The sequence below is a fragment of the Hyaena hyaena genome, unplaced genomic scaffold (genome assembly GCF_003009895.1).
Source record: "Hyaena hyaena isolate Hyena2069 unplaced genomic scaffold, ASM300989v1 scaffold_192, whole genome shotgun sequence".
Classification (NCBI taxonomy): domain Eukaryota; kingdom Metazoa; phylum Chordata; class Mammalia; order Carnivora; family Hyaenidae; genus Hyaena; species Hyaena hyaena.
In genome coordinates this window covers 300,997-315,292 of record NW_024080825.1, presented here as the reverse complement: position 1 = coordinate 315,292, position 14,296 = coordinate 300,997, and the positions used below count along the sequence as shown (strand labels likewise).

The window sequence follows — 14,296 nt, the reverse complement described above, 5'->3', positions numbered from 1 at the left end:
AGTAATATTGAAGAATAAAACCAAAATGGGAGGTATCACCATTCCAGACTTTAGCCTCTACTACAAAGCTGTCATCATCAAGACAGTATGGTATTGGCACAAAAACAGACACATAGACCAATGGAATAGAATTGAGAACTCAGAATTGGACCCAAAAGTATACAGCCAACTAATCTTTGACAAAGCAGGAAAGGGTCCAATGGACAAAAAGACAGCCTCTTTAACAGATGGTGTTGGGAGAAGTGGACAGCAACATGCAGAGGAATGAAAATAGATCATTTTCTCACACCATGCACAAAAATAAACTCAAAATGGATAAAGGACCTGAACGTGAGACAGGAAATCATCAAAACCCTAGAGGAGAAAGCAGGAAACAACCTCCTTGACCTCCACCGCAGCAATTTCTTACTTGACACATCCCCAAAAGCAAAAGAATCAAGAGCAAAAATAAACTATTGGGACTTCATCAAGATTAAAAGCTTTTGCATGGAAAAGGAAACAATCCATAAAACTAATAAGCAACTGATGGAATGGGAAAAGATAGTTGCAAATGACATATCAGATAAAGGGTTAATATCCAAAATCTATAAGGAACTCACCAAACTCCACACCCGAAAAACAAACAATCCAGTGAGGAAATGGGCAGAACAGACACTTCTCCAAAGAGGACATCCAGATGGCCAACACACACATGAAATGATGCTCAGCATCCCTCCTCATCAGGGAAATGCAAATCAAAACCACACTGAGATACCACCTCACGCCAGTCAGAGTGGCTAAAATGAACAAATCAGGAGACTACAGATGCTGGCGAGGATGTGGAGAAACGGGCACCCTCCTACACTGTTGGTGGGAATGTAAACTGGTGCAGCCCCTCTGGAAAACAGTGTGGAGGTTCCTCAAAAAATTAACAATAGAACTCCCCTATGACCCAGCAATAGCACTGCTAGGAAGTTACCCAAGGGATCAGGAGTGCTGATGCATAGGAGCACATATACCCCAATGTTCATAGCAGCACTCTCAACAATAGCTAAAATATGGAAAGAACCTAAGTGTCCATCAACGGACGAATGGATCAAGAAGATGTGGTTTATCTATACGATGGAATACTACATGGCAATGATAAAGAATGAAATCTGGCCATGTGTAGCAACACGGATAGACCTTGAGGGTGTTATGCTGAGTGAAATAAGTCAGGCAGAGAAGGACAAATAACATATGTTTGCACGTATAGGACGATTAGGAGGAACTTAACAGAGGACTATGGGGTAAAGAAGCGGGGAAATAGTGGGGGAGAGAGAGAGAGGCAAACCATGAGAGACTCTTGAATGATGAGAACAAACTGAGGACTGATGGGTGTGGGGGGGTAGGGAGGGAAATGGACATGCAGGAGGGCACTTGTGGGGATGAGCACTGGGTGTTATATGGAAACCAACTTGACAATAAACTATTTGTAAAAAAATAATAATAAAATAAATAAAAATAAATTTAAAAAAAGAAAGCAATAAAGAAGTTTTTTGAATTTGAAATTAAAAACACAATACCATTTACATTATCACCTCCCAAAGTGAAATACTTACATATAAAACTAACAAAATATGCATTAGACATATATGAGGAAAACTATAAAATTCTGAGGAAAAAAAATGAAAGAATTAAATAAAAGAAGAGCTACTCTATGTTTGTAAGTAGGAAGACTCAACATCGATAAGATGTCAGTTCCTCCCAACTTGGTCTATAGATTATACAATATATACAATCCCAATCAAAATGCCAGCAACTATTTTGTGGATATCGACAAAGTGATTCTAAAGGTTATATGGAGACGCAAAAGACACAGAATAGCCAACACAATAATAAGGAGAACAATGCTGAAGAAATGACACTACATAAATTCAAAACATATTATAAAGCTACAGTAATCAGGGAGCCTGGGTGGTTCAGTCAGTTAAGCGTCTGACTTTGGCTCAGGTCATGATCTCATGGTTCATGAGTTCGAGCCTCACATCGGGCTCTCGCTGTCAGTACAGAGCCTGTTTGGGATCTTCTGTCCCCCTTTCTTTCTGCCACTCCCCCACTCGTGTTCTCTCTCAAAAATAAACATTAAAAAATAAAGCTACAGTAATCAAATCAGTATAGTATTGGTGAAAAAAAAAAGGCCAAAAAAAAAAATCAATGGAACCGAATACAGAGAGCCAGAAATAGACCAACATAGATATAAGGCAACTGATAATGTGACAAGGGAGCAAATGCAATACAATGGACCTAAGAAAGTCTTTTCAACATGATGCTAGAACAACCAGACGTCCACATGCAAAATAAAATAAAATAAGATAAATCTAGACACAGACTTTACATTCTTCACAAAAATTGATTGTTCACCAACTGGATCATAGATCTAAGTGTAAACTGTAATACTACAGAACTCCTAGAAGATAACATAGGAGAAACTCTAGAAAACCTTAGGTTTTCCAAGGACTTTTCAGATGCAACACCGAAGACACAATCCATGAAAGGAAGAACTGATAAGCTGGACTTCATTAAAATAAAAACTTTCTGCTCTGCAGATGACACTATCGAGAGAATGAAAAGACAAGCCACAGACCAGGAGAAAATACTTGCAAAGGACATTTGATAAAGTACTATTACCCAAAATACACAAAGAACTCTTAAAACTCAACAATAAAAAACAATACAATTTAAAAATGGGCCTAAGACCTTAAGAGACACTTTACCAAAGAAGATATACAGATGGCAAATAAGCCAGACAGCAAAGATGCTCCTCATCACAGGTCATGAAGGAAATACAGATTAAAAGAAGATGACATTAGGGGTGCCTGGGTGGTTTAGTCAGTTAAGCGTCCGACTTTCGCTTGGGTCATGATCTCGCTGTTCGTGGGTTCGAGCCCCTCGTTGGGCTCTGTGCTGACTGCCAGCTCAGAGCCCGGAGCCTGTTTCAGTCTGTGACTCCCTCTCTCTCTGGCCCTCCCCTGCTCACGCTGTCTCTCTCTCTCTCTCCTAGAAATAAATAAAACATTTAAAAAAAAAAAAAGATGACATTACACATCTCTTAGAATGGCCTAAATCCAGAACACCGACAACTCCAAATGCTGGCAAGGATGTGGAGCAAAAGGAACTCCCATTCACTGCTGGTAAAAATGCAAAAATGGTACAGGCACTCTGGAAAACAGTTTGGCAGTTTCTTAAAAACATACCATGTAATCCAGCAATCAATCTTTTTGGTATTTACTCAAAGAAGCTGAAAACTTATGCCCACATAAAAACCTGCATATGGATGTTTATAGCAACTCTATTCAAAATTGCCCAAAATTTCAAGGGGTCCTTCAGTAGGTGAATGGATAAACTATGATAGATTCAGGCAAGAGAATGTTATTCAGTGCTAAAAAGAAATTAGCTAACAAGTCATGAAAAGACATGAAACAACCTTAAATGCATTATTACTAAGTGAAATAAGTCAATGTGAAAAGGCTACATCCAGTATGATTAAAGCTATATGACTTCGGAGAAGGCAAAAACTATAGTGACAGTAAAAGGATCAGTAGTTGTCAGGAGTTAAGTGGAATGAAAGATTAAAAAGTGGAGCACAGAGGATTTTTAAAGCAGTGAAACTACTCTATATGGTCTTATAATAGTGGATAGATGTGATTATACATTTGTTCAAATCCAAAGACTATACTACACCAAGAGAGAATCCTAGTGTAAACTATAGACTTTAGGTGACAAAGATGTGTCAATGTAGGCTTACCAGTTGTAACAAATGTGTCACTATGGTGGAGGATACAGATAATGAGGGAGGGTATGTGTGGGGGTGGGAGGTATAGGGGAAATCTGTACCTTCCACTCAACTTTGCTGTAAACCTAAACCTCTAAAAACACATAATCTATTAAACCATTAAAAAATGCTACTGAGGAAAAAAGCTTAAGAAAGAAAGAGTCCTTCCTTTTCTGAGCTCTTGAAGATACTCTTCTAACTTACATTTATAAGCTTTACTGTTTTACCTTTCACAATCAGCTCTATAATCTAAACCCTGGAATTGATTTACAGGTATGAAGTAAAGTAAGGTAGAGAGTTATATTTTTTCCATATGGATTTCCAAATGTCTCAGATCTAACTGAAACGAGATCATCCTTTCCTCAATGCTCTGCAGTACTACTCAAATAAATAAAATCTCCATATATGAATAGCTGTTTCTGGGCTCCCTGTTTCCTCTGTTTCTGTACTCTGTTTCATCTGTCTATATTTTTTTTTATTTATTTTTTTTATTTATTTCTGAGAGAGAGACAGCGTGAGCAGGGGAGGGTCAGAGAGAGAGGGAGACACAGAATCTGAAGCAGGCCCCAGGCTCTGAGCTAGCTGTCAGCACAGAGCCCGACGCGGGGCTTGAACCCACGAACCATGAGATCATGATCTGAGCCGAAGTCAAAGTCAGATGCTTAACTGACTGAGCCACCCAGGCGCCCCTCATTTGTCTATATTTCTATCTTATTGGTAATACCATATTGTCTTTTTATTTATTTATTTTTTTCCAATTTTAGTTAGTTAACATACAGTGCAATATTGGTTTCAGGAGTAGAATTCAGTGATTCATCACTTACATACAATACCCAGTGCTTGGGGCACCTGAGTATCTCAGTCAGTTGAGCCTCCAAATTCAGTTGAGGTTATGATCTCACAGTTCATGGGTTCCAGCCCTGCATTGGGCTCTGTACTGACAGGTAGGAGCCTGGAGCCTGCTTAGGATATTATGTCTCCCTCTCTCTCTAAAATAAATAAGCATTTAAAAAATGGACAAATTCCTAGAAACTCACACACTACCAAAACTGAAACAAGAAGAAAGAGAAAATTTGAACAGACCTAAAACCAGCAAAGAAATTGAACCAGTAATTAAAAATCTCCCAATAAACAAGAGTCCTGGGCTGGATGGCTTCCCAGGGGAATTTTACCAAACATTTAAAGAAGAGTTAATACCTATTCTTCTCAAACTGTTCCAAAAAAATAGAAATGGAAGGAAAACTTCCAAACTCATTCTATGAGGCCAGCATTACCTTGATTTCAAAACCAGACAAAGACCCCACTAAAAAGGAGAATTACAGGTCAATATTACCTGATGAACCTGGATGTAAAAATTCTCAACAAGATACTAGCAAATCAAATTCAACACTAAAAGAATTATTCACCATGAGTTATTATCCCAAGAGACTCAGAGTCTAATAGAAGACAGGCATACGGTGAATGTTTATATGTATAGCAGATGAAATGAGAGGAACAAAGAATAAAGAAGACAATTCCAATAGTTATTCAGGTTTCTTTAAATTTAAAAATTCTATGACTTTAGGGGCACCTGGGTGGCTCAGTTGAGTGTTGGATTTTGGCTCAGGTCCTCATCTCACAATTCATGAGTTCAAGGCCTGCATCAGGCTACCTGCTATCAGCACAGAGTCCGCTTAGAATCCTGTGTCCCACTCTTTCTCTCAAAAATAAACATTATTTTAATTATAAAAAAATTAAAATAAAAATTCTAGGACTTTATAGTTTGTAGTACTCACACTGGCAGCGCATATATTAAAATTGGAATGTTACAGAGAAGATTAGTGTGGCCTCCACACAAGTATGACATGCAAATTCATGAAGTGGTCCATAAAAAATGTTTAAAAAATAATAAAAATTTAAAAATAAAAAATAAAAGCAGTTTGTATCTCTTCTCTTTTTTTATGTTTATTGATTTATTTTGAGAGAGAGAGTGTGTGTGTAGGAGGGCAGAGAGAGAGGGAAAGAATCTCAAGCAGGTTCCACACTGTGACAGCGCAGAGCCCCATGTGAGGCTTAAACCCCAAAACTGTGAGATCATGACCTGAGCTGAAACCAAGAGTCACTTGCTTAACTGAGCCACCCAGATGCCCCTGTAGATCTTCTCTTTAAAAGAAGTCCTAACATCTATTAGGGTAGCTATTTAAAAAGCAAACAAACAGAACAGAACATGTATTGGAGAAGATGTAGACAAACCAGAACCCTTGTGTACTGATGAGAATGTTAAACTGGTACATCTGCTACAGAAAACAAAATGGTAGTTCCTCACAAAATTAAACAAAATTACTGTAAATCCAGCAATTCCCTTCTGGCTATATATCCAAAATAAGTGAGATCAGAGATTTCAAAAGATATTTATACACCCAAGTTCATAGCAGCGTTATTTACAAGAGTCAAAAAATGGAAACAACTCCAGTGCCCATCTACAGATAAGCGAAAGAAAAAAGTAATACATACATACAATGGGATATTATTCAGCTTTAAAAAGGAAGGAAATTCTTACATGTTACAACATGGATTAACTCTGACATTATTATCCTTAGTGAAATAAGCCAGTCATAAAAAGGCAAATACGATAGGATTCCACTGAGTTATAAAGAGTAGTCTAATTCATAGACGGAAGGAAGAAAGTAGGATGGTGGTTTCCATGGACTAGGATAAGGAGAGTAGAGAGTTACTGTTTAATGGATACAGGGTTTCAGTTTTGTGAAATGGGAAAGCAAAGGAAAAGAGATACACACATTTAGGCAGCTCTATATAAAACAAAAAGAAGTGAAGCGGAGCACCTAATTGGATCAGTCAGTTAAGCGTCTGACTTTGGCTCAGGTCATGATCTCATGTTCGTGGGTTCAAGCCCTGCATCGAGCTCTGTCCTGACAGCTCAGAGCCTGGAGCCTGCTATGGAGTCAGTGTCTCCGTCTCTCTCTTGCCCCTTCTGTGCTCATGTGTGTGTGTGTGTGTGGGCTCTCTCTCAAAAATAAACAGGTGGGACTCCTGGATGGCCCAGTCGGTTAAGCCTCCAACTTCAGCTCAGGTCATGATCTCACGGTCTGTGGGTTCCAGTCCCGCATAGGGCTCTGTGCTAATAGCTCGGAGCCTGGAGCTTGCTTTGGATCCTGTGTCTCCCTCTCTCTCTGCCCCTTCCCTGCTCGTGCTCTGTCTCTCAAAAATAAATAAATGTTTAAAAAAATTTTAAATAAATAGGCAAGAAGGATACAAACTTCATTGTTCTTACTTAAGGCCCTAACAGTTTCTCAATTTGTTATGTTCCTTTGGTTAAATTCCAGAGCCATGAAATGACTGTTTCATTTAAAAAATATGTATTTTTTAAAGTAGTGAAGCAACGAAGCAATAGTATAGTACTGGGATAGAGAAACTAATTGTTCATGCAAGATCAGCTATGAAATTCAAGTCAGCTATTTTAATGTCTCAGAGGTTTAACTATCAAATGTGATGGTGTTTTGTACCTGAATAGTTTTATAAGTTGGAAAAGAGGAAGAGAGAGAACTAAAGTTAACTGTAAAATGAAGTCAACAAAAAAAGTACAATACTTAACAATCTGCTCTTATCATTGTAACTTGATAAAACAGTTACACACTGACAGGCAGACATGGTTTTTAGGCCTAGAAAAATATTAGCAAATGTGATTGTTTAAAAGACTCTAATGTACCATCCCCAGGGAGTGATTAAAAAAAAAATGTTTTTAATTTCCAGGATGATTCTGAGATAGACTCAAGTTATAATCATTCCATCTTATCCTTCTCTAGTGTCTAAAGGCTATTTAGAGAGAAAATTAGGATCATAAATAATCTGTAGGATTCAAAACTAAACCTATTCCCAACCCTGGATTACCCAAGAGTTGGCTTTATCTAGTGCTGGATTCAGACATTAGTGAGATGTTAAGCAAAAAATTATGCTTATTTATCTCACCATAAATTCATATTATGAACCTAACAGGTTCTCAAATATTTGCTATGGGTTCTACTCAAAAGTTCTTTTATTTATCTCATGGTTTTCAACATTTTGGTGCCCAGTAAAGAGTTCAAGTAATCCAAGGGCAAGGCCCTCAAGAGATTTTTGGCAGAAACATTTTTCACCTAATTAACCAATAAGCCACATGAGCTAGTAGGCACTTAAGACCTAAAGACCTGCCCACTGTTGCCACTATTTAATTCAGAGCTATTCAAACCATTAGAGATAAAGAACTAGCTGTTTTTATTTTTTTAATTTCTAATTTTTAAGTACCAATTCTTTTATAACAATAAAACTGGGCTTGAGGGTGGTGTGAAGAAACTGGCAAATCTTCTCCTTAAAACGCAAGTATTAAACTGAACAAAACTGTCAAAAACAACCACTTCAGGGCTCTGGAATTCAACCAAAGGAACATAAGAAATTGAGAAACTACTAAAGCCTTCAGTAAGAACAATGAAGTCTGTATCCCTCTTGCCTAGGAATGTTTCCATTCACCTATCTCCAGCTTTCTGCAGAACAACAGCTTTACCAGGGCAGGGCTGGCCATAAAAGTCTGCAGTTTATTGCCAAAGAAGGCTAACTAGAGAGGAAGGCAAAGCTCCACAGCTCTGTCAGCTAAAGTAGAGAACTCAGTTGGAAATGAATAAAAAAAATTATTGCTTTGGTAGCCTGCAGCTGGAGTCTTGGTTGATTGAGTGGTAAATAAGTAGGAAATTTAACAGGGAATTCGGAAAGAACCATAGGAAAGCGAGATTAGTTCTGTACACACCCCTAGCTAAGTGAGAAACTATGCACATGCACAGGGAAACCCAGGAGGGCAGTGGAAAGTAAAAGTGAAAACAAATTTAAGAACTGCCTGTGCTCTGAGCATCTTCCTCAACCCATATGCTTCAGTCAGCAGAGGATTAGAGCTTATGCATTTGAGATGGTTAGCAAATCCTCAGTCCAAATCACTGGCTGAACAATAAACACTACAGACACAGGGACAACCCTTAAAGAGCAAATGTAAAAAATAAAAATTAGAATTTAAAAAAATGTGCAGATACATGTGTGACTGTACACATGGGACAGGCAGAGAAGTAGATGCTTCAATTTATGTCCAAGCTAATTATTATTTTTTTAAAAATTTTAATGTTTATTTTTGAGAGAGAGAGAGAGAGACAGAGTGTGAGCCGGGGAGGGCAGAGAGAGAGGGAGACACAGAATCCGAAGCAGATGCTAGGCTCTGAGCTGTTAGCACAAAGCCTGATGCGGAGATTGAACTCACAAGCAGTGAGATCAGGACCTGAGCTGAATGAAGTCGGATGCCTTCCTGAGCCACCCAGGTGACCCCCAATCAATTATTTTTAAAATACCCTCAAGAAAATAAAGTAAGAATCCAGAGTTAATACATTACCTTAACTATCCATTTAAAAGAAAAAAGCTAAGGGGCGTCTGGGTGGCTCAGTGGGGTGAGCGTCCGACTTCGGGTCAGGTCATGATCTCACAGTTTGTGAATTTGAGCCCCGCATTAGGCTCTGTACTGACACCTCAGAGCCTGGAGCCTGCTTTGCATTCTGTGTCTCCCTCACTCTCTGCCCCTCCCCTGCTCAGGCTCTGTCTCTCTCACTCAAGAAAAAGTAAATAAACATTAAAAAAAAAAAAAACTAACTAAAAGAGGGGCACGTGGGTTGACTCCATTGGTTAAGTGACCGACTCTGCCTCAGGTCATGATCTCACAGATCATGGGTCTGAGCCCTGCTACCAGCTCTGTACTGCCAGTGCAGAGCCTGCGAGATTCTCCATCTCCCTTTCTCTCTCTGCCCCTCCCCTGCCCTTGCTCTCTCTCAAAAAAATAAACATTTTAAAAGAAAAAAATGTTAAAAGAAGAAGTCAAGAAAGACTCATACATAGGTAAAACACCAATGAACAGAAACTGACTCTGAAAGCACCCACCATGTTGGGTGGACTTCACTGACAAAAACTTCAAAACAGCAAATAAGAATATATTCAGTGAATTAAAGGAAAATATAGTCTTAATGACTCAACAAATAGAGAATCTCAATAGAGAAAGAGAAACTATAAAACTAAAAAGAAATTCTAATTGAAAACACAATACCCAAATGAAAAATTCACCAGACTTAATAGCAAATTTGAGACAGCAGAAGAAAAAAATCAATGACCCTGAAAGGAGGTCAAACCATCTGAAGAATAAAGGAAAAAAATATGAAAAATTAAAAGGAAAAAGAAAAATGATCCTCAGTCACCTGTGGGAAAACACTAAGCTTACTAATATACCCATAAGAGAGAAAGGAGCAGGAAAAAATTTTTTGATGAAATAATGGCCAACATTTGATGAAATTCCCAAGAAATCCATACCAAACTGCATCACAGTCAAACTGCTAAAGACAAAATCTTGACAACAACAAGAAAAAAATGACTCATTGCAAACAGAGGAACCACAGGATGACATAATCAGTAGAAAAGCATATTCTAAAATTTTCAAAAAGGTTTTATTTATTTTTTGTTTTGTTTTGTTTTTACAAATAGTTTATTGTCAAGTCGGTTTCCATATAACATCCAGTGCTCATCCCCACAAGTGCCCCCCTCCGTGCCCATTACCCCCCTCCTCCCCACATCCATCAGTCCTCAGTTTTTGTCAGCATTCAAGATTCTCTCATGGTTTGCCTCTCTCCCTTTCCCCCACCATTTCCCCCTTTCTTCTCCTCGTTTTATTTATTTTTGAGAGACAGAGTGCAAGCAGGGGAGGGGCAGAGAGCGAGAGAGACACAGAATCTGAAGCAGGCTCCAGGCTCTGAGCTGTCAGCACAGAGACCGATGCCGGGCTTGAACCCATTAACTTTGAGATCATGACCTGAGCCAAAGTCACCACCCAGGCACCCCCGTGGAAAAGCATATTCTAAGTGCTGAATTCTATAGCTGGAAAAATTATCCTTCAAAAACAAAGGTCAAATAAAGATGCTCAAGATTTTTTTTAAAAGCCTAAAAGAATCCATTCCTGTCAGACTTGTCTACAAGAAAAACTAAATCCGAAGCGCCCTTGTGGCTCAGTCAGTTAAGCGTCCAACTTCGGCTCAGGTCATGATCTCACGGTTCATGGGTTTGAACCCTGCTTTGGGCTCTGTGCTGACAGCTAGCTCAGAGCCTGGAGCTGCTTCAGATTCTGTGTGTCTCTCTCTCTCTGACCCTTACCCCCTGCGCGCGCGCTCTCTCTCTCTCTCTCTCTCTCTCTCTCTGAAATAGATAAAACATTAAAAAAAAAAGAAAGAAAAACTAAACCCTTAAGGCTGAAAAGATTTTATTAAACCATACAGTAACTCAAATCCAGAGGAAGGAATTAAGAGTACTCAAAATGGTAAATATTTGGATAAATATAAAGACTACATATATATTTTTCTTTTTTCCAAATTTCTTCAAAAAGCATAAAATTGTGTTGTTTTAACTCCAACCAAATTATATTTACACAAACAGCATAAACTGACAATGATTGGCCAAGGTAGGTCTTTTAGCACTGACCTAAAAATATTTTTAGGGGCACCTGGTTGGCTCAGTCTGTTAAGCATCTGAACCTTGAGCACAAGATTGTTTAAAGCAATAAGTATAATGACATATTGTTGGGGTTTTATATAAATGTGATAGATGTGAAATAATAGTACAAAAGCAGGGGAGAGGAAACAAGACTATATGGAACCAAGTTACCATATTTTACCAGAATTGAAGTCAGTATTAACCTGAAGCAGCATGTGACAAGTTAAAGATGCAAACTGCGATCCTACAGTAACCACCCGTAAAGTAACTATTTTAACAAACAGCTTTAAAAAAATTTTTTTAATGTTTATTTTTTGAGAGAGCGCAGGGGAAGGGCAGAGAGAGGGGGAGACAGAGGATCTGAAGTGGGCTCTGCACAGGCAGCAGAGAGCCCGATGTGCGCTTACAAACCATAAGATCGTGACCTGAGCCAAAGTCAGACATTTAACCAACTGAGCTACCCAGGCACCCCAACAAACAGCTTTAAAAAAAAAAAATCAGAAAAATTAAAACAGTACACTAAAAATATATAAAATAATATAAAATATAAAGTATGAAATATGTATATATAAAAGAAGACAATAAAGTAGTTGCAGAGGAACAAAAAAATAAAACATAGAAAACAGCAAATAGCAGGCATAAACCCAATCATGCAGATAAATACAAAATGTGAATGGACTAAATAAAACACAGAGTTGTTAGATTGGATAAAAAAGCAAGATCCAACTACATGGTGTCTACAAGAGGCAACTCTTAGATTCAAAACATAAATAGATTGAAAGTTAAAGGATGAGGGTTTTAGCACAACCATCCCCCCCCAAAAAATAAAAGGATGAAAAAGATATTCCCTGAAAACAATAATTATAAGAGAGTTGGAATTACTATATTACTATCAGAAAAATAAAAACTTTAAAGAAATATTCCTAGAGACAAAGAATATTTTGTAATAAGAAAATCTATAATAAGATAAAACAATTATAAGTGTATATACACTTAATAATAGTCCCAAAATATGTAAATTAAAAGCTGACAGAATAGAAAGGAAAAATACACAATTTAACAATTATAGCTGAAGATTCAATATTTTTCCCTTAGTAAATGACAGAACAACTAAACAGAATATTAGGATATAGATGACTTACATCATGATCACCCAACTTGACCTAACATATATTTAAAACACTCCACCCAACAAATGATCAATACCCATTATTTTCAAGCATACATGGCACATTCTCCAGGATAAATCATGTACCTGACAAACACATCACAAGAAAAGAAAACTACTGACTGATATCCCTTATGAATATAGGTTTTAAAAACCTGTAACAAAATATTAGCAAACAGAAACCAGTAACATATAAAAAGGGATCATACATACATCACGACCAAATGGGATTTATACCAGGAATGCAGAATTAATCATCTGAAAATTAATATTCTATATTAATAAAGGAAAATATCACATGATTATAGTAATAGATCAGGGTTTCCTCAGCAATACTGACATTCTGGACCAGAAAATTCTTTGTTGTGGAGGGCTGTCTTGTGCACTGTAGGATGTTTACAGCATTCTGGAGCTACACCCACTAGATGCCAGTAGCACATTGCTCCCCCAAGTTGTGACTTCCAAAATGTCTCCCGACATTGGCAAATGTCCCTGAAGGGGCGAAATCATTCCTGTTTGAGGAGGACTGAAATAAATGAGAAAAAACATTTTTGACACAAAAATAAACTCAAAATGGATGAAAGACCTAAATCTAAGACAGGAAGCCATCAAAATCCTTGAGGAGAAAGCAGGCAGAAACCTCTTCAACCTTGGCCACAGGAACTTCTTACTCAACATATCTCCAGAGGCAAAGGAAGCAAAAGCAAAAATGAACTATTGGGACCTCATCAAAATAAAAAGCTTCTACACAGCAAAGGAAACAATCAGCAAAACTAAAAGGCAACCAACAGAATGGGAGAAGATATCTGCAAATGGCATATCAGATAAACAGTATCCAAAATCTATAAAGAACTTACAAACTCCACACCCAATAAACAAATAATCCAGTGAGGAAATGGGCAAAAGACATGAATAGACACTCTCCAAAGATGACATCCAGATGGCCAACCTACACATGAAAAAATGCTCAACATCACTCATCATCAGGGAAATATAAATCAAAACCACAATGAGATACCATCTCACACCTGTCAGAATGGCTAACATGAACAACTCAGGCAACAACAGATGTTGCCAAGGATGCAGAGAAAGAATCTTTTTTGCACTGCTGGTGGGAATGCAAACTGGTGGAGCCACTCTGAAAAACAGTATGGAGGTTCCTCAAAAAATTAAAAATAGAACTACCCTACAACCCAGCAATTGTACTAATACGTATTTATCCAAAGGATACAGGTATGATGTTTCAAAGGAGCACATGCACTTCAATGTTTATAGTAGCACTATTGGCAATAGCCAAAGTATGGAAAGAGCCCAACTGTCCATCAATGGATGAATGGATAAAGAAGATGTGATGTATATATATACAATGGAGTATTACCTGGCAATCAAAAAGAATAAAATCTTGCCATTTGATAACTACATGGGTGGAACTAGAGGGTATTATGCTAAGTGAAATTAGTCAGTCAGATAAAGACAAATATCATATGACTTCATTCATATGAGGACTTTAAGATACAAAACAGATGAGCATAAGGGAAGGGAAGCAAAAATAATATAAAACCAGGGAGAGGTAAAACATAAGGGACTTTTAAATATGGAGAACAAACAGAGGGTTACTAGAGAGCTTATGAGAGGGGGAGTGGGCTAAACGGGTAAGGGGCATTAAGAAATCTACTCCTGAGGGCGCCTGGGTGGCTTAGTCGGTTAAGCGTCCGACTTTCGCTTAGGTCATGATCTCGCGGTTCGTGGGTTCGAGCCCCGCGTCGGGCTCTGTGCTGACTGCCAGCTCAGAGCCTGGA

General features: G+C 38.1%; 1 protein-coding gene and 1 non-coding gene across 4 annotated transcripts in view; one reads left to right on the top strand and one right to left on the bottom strand.

Moving 5' to 3' along the window:
* Positions 1-14,296, bottom strand: part of SPATS2 (spermatogenesis associated serine rich 2) — a 154,140-nt gene that overhangs the window by 58,887 nt on the left and 80,957 nt on the right. The gene's annotated exons all lie outside the window — the stretch shown is intronic.
* On the top strand, positions 5,561-5,672 carry LOC120237938. Its single transcript, XR_005530082.1, has one exon. It is a non-coding gene; the product is annotated as a U6 spliceosomal RNA (small nuclear RNA).